This window comes from Eretmochelys imbricata, chromosome 1 (genome assembly GCF_965152235.1).
Source record: "Eretmochelys imbricata isolate rEreImb1 chromosome 1, rEreImb1.hap1, whole genome shotgun sequence".
In the NCBI taxonomy this organism is placed as follows: Eukaryota; Metazoa; Chordata; order Testudines; family Cheloniidae; genus Eretmochelys; species Eretmochelys imbricata.
Window position 1 is genome coordinate 342,979,964 of NC_135572.1, and position 5,948 is coordinate 342,985,911.

General features: G+C 48.9%; 1 pseudogene; it reads left to right on the forward strand.

The window, feature by feature from the left end:
* The first annotated feature begins 294 nt into the window (after positions 1 to 294).
* On the forward strand, positions 295 to 2,270 carry LOC144258962 (uncharacterized; annotated as a pseudogene).
* The last annotated feature ends 3,678 nt before the right edge of the window (positions 2,271 to 5,948 follow it).

A 5,948-nucleotide genomic window follows, 5' to 3' on the forward strand; every position in this document is an offset into this window, starting at 1 on the left:
CCCGTCCACACAACGAAGCCATTTTTTCAACATAAAGGCTCTTAAAACTGATTTCTGTACTCCTCCCCAACAAGGGGATTAGCGCTGAAATTGACATCGCCGTTTCAAATTAGGGTTAGTGTGGATGCAATTCGAAGGTATTGGCCTCCGGGAGCTATCCCACAGTGCACCATTGTGACCGCTCTGGACAGCACTCTGAATTCGGATGCACTGGCCAGGTATACAGGAAAAGCCCCGGGAACTTTTGAATCTCATTTCCTGTGTGGCCAGGCGAGCTCGTCAGCACAGGTGACCATGCAGAGCTCATCAGCACAGGTGACCATTCAGTCCCAGAATCAAAAAAGAGCTCCAGTATTGATCAAACGGGAGGTACTGGATCTGATCGCTGTGTGGGGAGAGGAATCCGTGCTATCAGAACTACGTTCCAAAAGACGAAACGCCAAAACATTTCAAAAAATCTCAGAGGCCATGAGGGACAGAGGCTACATCAGGGACTCAACACAGTGTCGCATGAAACTTAAAGAGCTCAGACTAGCATGCCAGAAAACCAAACAATCAAATGGACGCTCCAGGACAGAGCCCCAGACAAGCTGCTTCTACGCTGAGCTGCATGCAATTCTAAGGGGGGGCCGCCACCACTACCCCACCGTGTCCGTGGACTCTGAGGATGGGATACTCTCCACCATGGCTGAGGATTTTGCAGATGGGGAAGATGAGGAGGAGGACGAGCGTGGGGAGAGCACACAGCACACTGTTTTCCCCGACAGCCAAGATCTTTTTATCACTCTGACTGAAATACCCTCCCAACCCAACGAATCCGGAGAAGGGACCTCTGGTGAGTGTACCTTTTTAAGTATAATACATGTTATAAAAGCAAGCATTTTTTAATGATTAAGTAGCCCTGAGGACTTGGGATGCCAGTGCTGCTACTGGAAAAGTGGCCAGTACTGCTACTGGAAAAGTCTGTTAACGTGTCTGGGGTGGAGCGGAAATCCTCCAGGGACATCTCCATGAAGTTCTCCTGGAGGTACTCTAAAAGCCTTTGCAGAAGGTTTCTGGGGAGAGCAGCCTTATTCCGTCCTCCATGGTAGGACACTTTACCACGCCATGCTAGTAGCAAGTAATCTGGTATCATTGCATGACAAAGTCTGGCAGCGTATGGTCCCAGTGTTTGCTGGCATTCAAGCAACATCCGTTCTTTATCTCTCTGTGTTATCCTCAGGAGAGTGATATCGTTCATGGTAACCTGGTTGAAACAGGGGAATTTGATTAAGGGGACATTCAGAGGTGGCTGTTCCTACTGGGCTGTTTGCCTGTGGCTGAAAATAAATCCTCCCCGCAGATAGCCACGTGGTGGGGAGGGGGGGCATTGGCGCTAAGCTGTTCGCGTTTGGCTAGCAGGGATCTTCCTTGATACCAGCCAGGCGGTGGGGGGAGGGGAAAAGTGATCATCCCAGAGAACTGGATGGGGGGAGGGGATTAGTTTGGTTTCTGCTGCTGCACGTTAACAGGAAAACTGCAGCAGTAAATGGCCAACTCAACGGGCTTTGCTTGGTATGGGAAAGGAGGGGACTGCTGTTATGAAGGTTGCAGAAGCTGAAAGACTATGGCTTACCATGGCCCCCTGCAAGCCAAATTCTGTTGCCCGGCCCTGCGTGTGTGATCTCTAACACCAAAGCCACAAGCACTCAGTATAAGATGCAAAATGTGACCTTGTACCAAAATCACATGTGCTGTATAATGTGAATAGTGTTGTTCACCATGAAAGAGTATAGCCATTGTTCTGTAAAATGTATCTTTTTAAATACTTCACTCCCTTTTTTTTTTCCTCCAGTAGCTGCAAATGTTTCAAGCCTCCCGCCTCCATCCCAGAGGCTATCTCAGATAAGACAGCGAAAAAACACACGCGCAATGACATGTTCTCTGAGCTCATGCAGCCGTCCAGCAGTGACAGAGCTGTGTGGAGGGACACAATAGCAGAGTACAGGACGGTGGCCTATGAATGTGAGAAGAGATGGTGGCAGGAAGATCAGAGGAGGCATACTGCGGAATCAAACAGACATACTCCGGTGTCTGGTGGAGGTTCAGAAACGGCAGCAGGATCACAGACTGCAGCTGCAGCCCCTGATTAACCACCCTCCCTCCTCCCCAAGTTCCATAGCCTCCTCACCCAGATGCCCAAGAACGCGGGGCGGGAGGCTTCGGGCACCCAACACTACACCCCAGTGGACAGCCCAAGCAACAGAAAGCTGGCATTCAACAAGTTTTAAAGTGGCCTTTTCCTTCCCTCCTCCCCTCCTCCCACACCCCACCTGGGTTACCTTGTGAGTTATCTCCCTATTTTTATAATCAATTAATAAAGAATACATGTTTTTAAATGATAGTGACTTTATTTCCTTTGCAAGCAAGCCGTGATTGAAGGCGGGAGGGCGGGTGGCTTACAGGGAATTAGAGTCAACCAAGAGGGTGGATTTTCATCAAGGAGAAACAAGCAGAAGTGTCACACAGTACCCTGGCCAGTCATGAAACTGGTTTTCAAAGCTTCTCTGATGTGCACTGCTTCCTGATGTGCTCTTCTAACCGCGCTGGTGTCTGGCTGCATGTATTCAGAGGCCAGGCGATTTGCATCAACCTCCCATCCTGCCATAAATGTCTCCTTCTTGCTCTCACAGAGATTGTGGAGCACACAACAAGCAGCAATAACAATGGGAATATTGGTTTCGCTGAGGTCTGAGTGAGTCAGTAAACTGCACCAGCGACCCTTTAAACGTCCAAATGCACACTCTACCACCACCATTCTGCACTTGCTCAGCCTGTAGTTGAACAGCTCCTGACTACTGTCCAGGGTGCCTGTGTACGGCTTCATAAGCCAGGGCATTAAGGGGTAGGCTGGGTCCCCAAGGATAACTATTGGCATTTCAACATCCCCAACAGTTATTTTCTGGTCTGGGAAGTAAATCCCTTCCTGCAGCCATTTAAACAGACCAGAGTTCCTGAAGATGCAAGCATCATGAACCTTTCCCAGCCATCCCACATTGATGTTGGTGAAACATCCCTTGTGATCCACCAGTGCTTGCAGCACCATTGAAAAGTACCCCTTGCGGTTTATATACTGGCTGCCCTGGTGGTCTGGTCCCAAGATAGGGATATGCGTTCCATCCCCGCAGTTAGGGAATCCCATTGCAGCAAGCCATCTAGTATGACCTGCACATTTCCCAGAGTCACTACCTTTGATAGCAGCAGCTCAGTGATTGCGTTGGCTACTTGCATCACAGCACCCCCCACAGTAGATTTGCCCACTCCAAATTGATTCCCGACTGACTGGTAGCTGTCTGGCGTTGCATGCTTCCACAGGGCTATTGCCACTCACTTGTGAACTGTGAGGGCTGCTCTCATCTTGATATTCTTGTGCTTCAGGGCAGGGGAAAGCAAGTCACAAAGTTCCATGAAAGTGCCCTTACACATGCGAAAGTTTCGCAGCCACTGGGAATCATCCCAGACCTGCAACACTATGCAGTCCCACCAGTCTGTGCTTGTTTCCCGGGCCCAGAATCGGTGTTCCATGGCATGAGCCTGCCCCATAAACACCATGATCTCCAAATTGCGGGAGAACGCGGTTTTAGAGAAAAGTGTGTTCATGTCCTCATCACCGCACTGCTGTCGCCTCCTCACCTGGTTTTTCAGGTGCTGGTTCTGCATACACTGCACGATAATGCGCAAGGTGTTTACAATGGTCATAACTGCTGTGGTGAGCTGAACGGGCTCCATGCTTCCTGTGCTATGGCGTCTGCTCCTGCTTGGGCAATCTAGGGAAAAGGGTGTGAAACGATTGTTTGCCGTTGCTCTGGCAGAGGGAGGGGTGACTGACAACATGGCTTACAGGGTTGGCTTACAGGGAATTAAAATCAATGAAGAGGGTGGCTTTGCGAGAAACAGAATGGCCCCCTCAAGGATAGAACTCAAAACCTCAAGGATAGAACTCAAAACTGGGTTTAGCAGGCCATTGATTTCATGGAGGGAGGGAGGAGAAAATGAATATAAAACAAATCTGGTCTATTTTGGTGGGGAGGGATAGCTCAGTGGTTTGAGCATTGGCCTGCTAAACCCAGGGTTGTGAGTTCAATCCTTGAGGGGGCCATTTAGGGATTTGGGGCAAAAATTGGGGATGGGTCCTGCTTTGAGCAGGGGGTTGGACTAGATGACCTCCTGCGGTCCGTTCCAACCCTGATATTCTATTTCTTGTTTTGATCCACTTCATCTATCTTTATACATCTTGCTGGCAGCAGACTATGCAGTACGACCGCTAGCCATCGTCATCACCTGGGTGCTCGTCAGAAGACGGTGTAGTATGACTGCTGGCCATCGCCTTCTGCTGGCTGCAGATTAAAAGACAGTGCACTGCCGGTAGGACTGAATTGCCATGAGATGAAACTTAAAAGGGAAATGACCTGGCTGAGTCACTCCCATGTTTGCCCAGGCGCCCCTGACCTCATTGAGATCGGTTAAAAGAGCACCCTGGACTATGTCGACGACGGCTACCAGTCATACTGCACTGTCTGCTGCCAAAAGGCAATAAACTGTTGCTGTTTATTTAGCAATGCAGTACCGCATCTGCCAGCACCCAGGAGTCATAGGGTGACGGTGAGCTGAGCGGGCTCCATGCTTGCCGTGGTATGGCGTCTGCACAAGTAACTCAAGAAAAAAGGCGCAAAACGATTGTCTGTCCTTGCTTTCACGGAGGGAGGGAGGGAAGGGGGGCCTGACAATATGTACCCAGAATCACCCCGACAATGTTTTAGCCCCATCAGGCACTGGGATTTCTACCCTGAATTCCAATGGGCAGCGGAGACTGCAGGAACTGTGGTATAGCTACCCACAGTGCAACACTCCGGAAGTCGACGGTTGCCTCAGTACTGTGGACACACTCCGCCGACTACATGCACTTAGAGCATTTGTGTGGGGACACACACAATCGACTGTAAAAAAACGCTTTCCACAAAAGCGACTTCTATAAATTTGACCTAATTTCGTAGTGTAGACAATGCCTAAAGCAGATTGCAGGGGTGAGTTCTTGCAGCTGTCAGGTGGAAAAGAGTAGGAGGTCCACTGATCAGGTATGAAGCCTATGCGCTGTCTTTCCTATAGTCCAGGCTGTTAAGGCTCTATCTGGGCCTGTGCACTGTCTAGCACAGACTACCCCTTTCAAGAGTCTGTTTTGCCTTGTGTGCCCTCAAGTTTCACCTTAAAAACTTGGAAAGTCAGACATAAAAATATAAAAGTGTTACAGCATGTGATTACTGAAAAATGGTTGACGTTCTCATTTTTACCATATAATTATAAACAAAATCAATTGGAATATAAATATTGTCCTTGCATTTCTGTGTACCGTATACAGAGCAGTGTGAAGAGGTCATTCTCTGTATGAAATTTTAGTTTGTAGTGGCTTTGCTTGTGCCTTTTATGTAGCTTGAAGTAACACTAGGCAAGTATCTAGATGAGTTGATGTACCCCTTGGAAGACTGCTGCTTACCCCTGGCTGAGAACCACTGGTCTAGAACTCATTGCTAAGTTCCCTATTGGAGCTCTCCAGTAGAAGGAATGTTCCTGTCTGATTTCCCATTTACGTTCTCTGGGAAGAAGAGCTGTGTCTGCGCTCCCATCTAAATGTTCTGATGGAAAAATTCCTTCCCTGGGCTCCCATCAGTTCCTTTTGCGAGGTGAGGGCACCCCCTTCACCATCTATTGCAAAATGGGGAAGTCATGCCAGACCCTGCAGCTGAATCCTAAGGGAAGGGCTCCTTTACAGAAGACTTTGTCAGTGGAAGTGGGATAGGAAGTAAGGTCCAGACCCTCAAAGGTATTTAGATTCCTAACGGCCATTGAAATCAGTCGAAGTTATAAGGCTCAATACCTTTGAAGATCTGAGGCTTGTTCACTTCTTCTCTTCA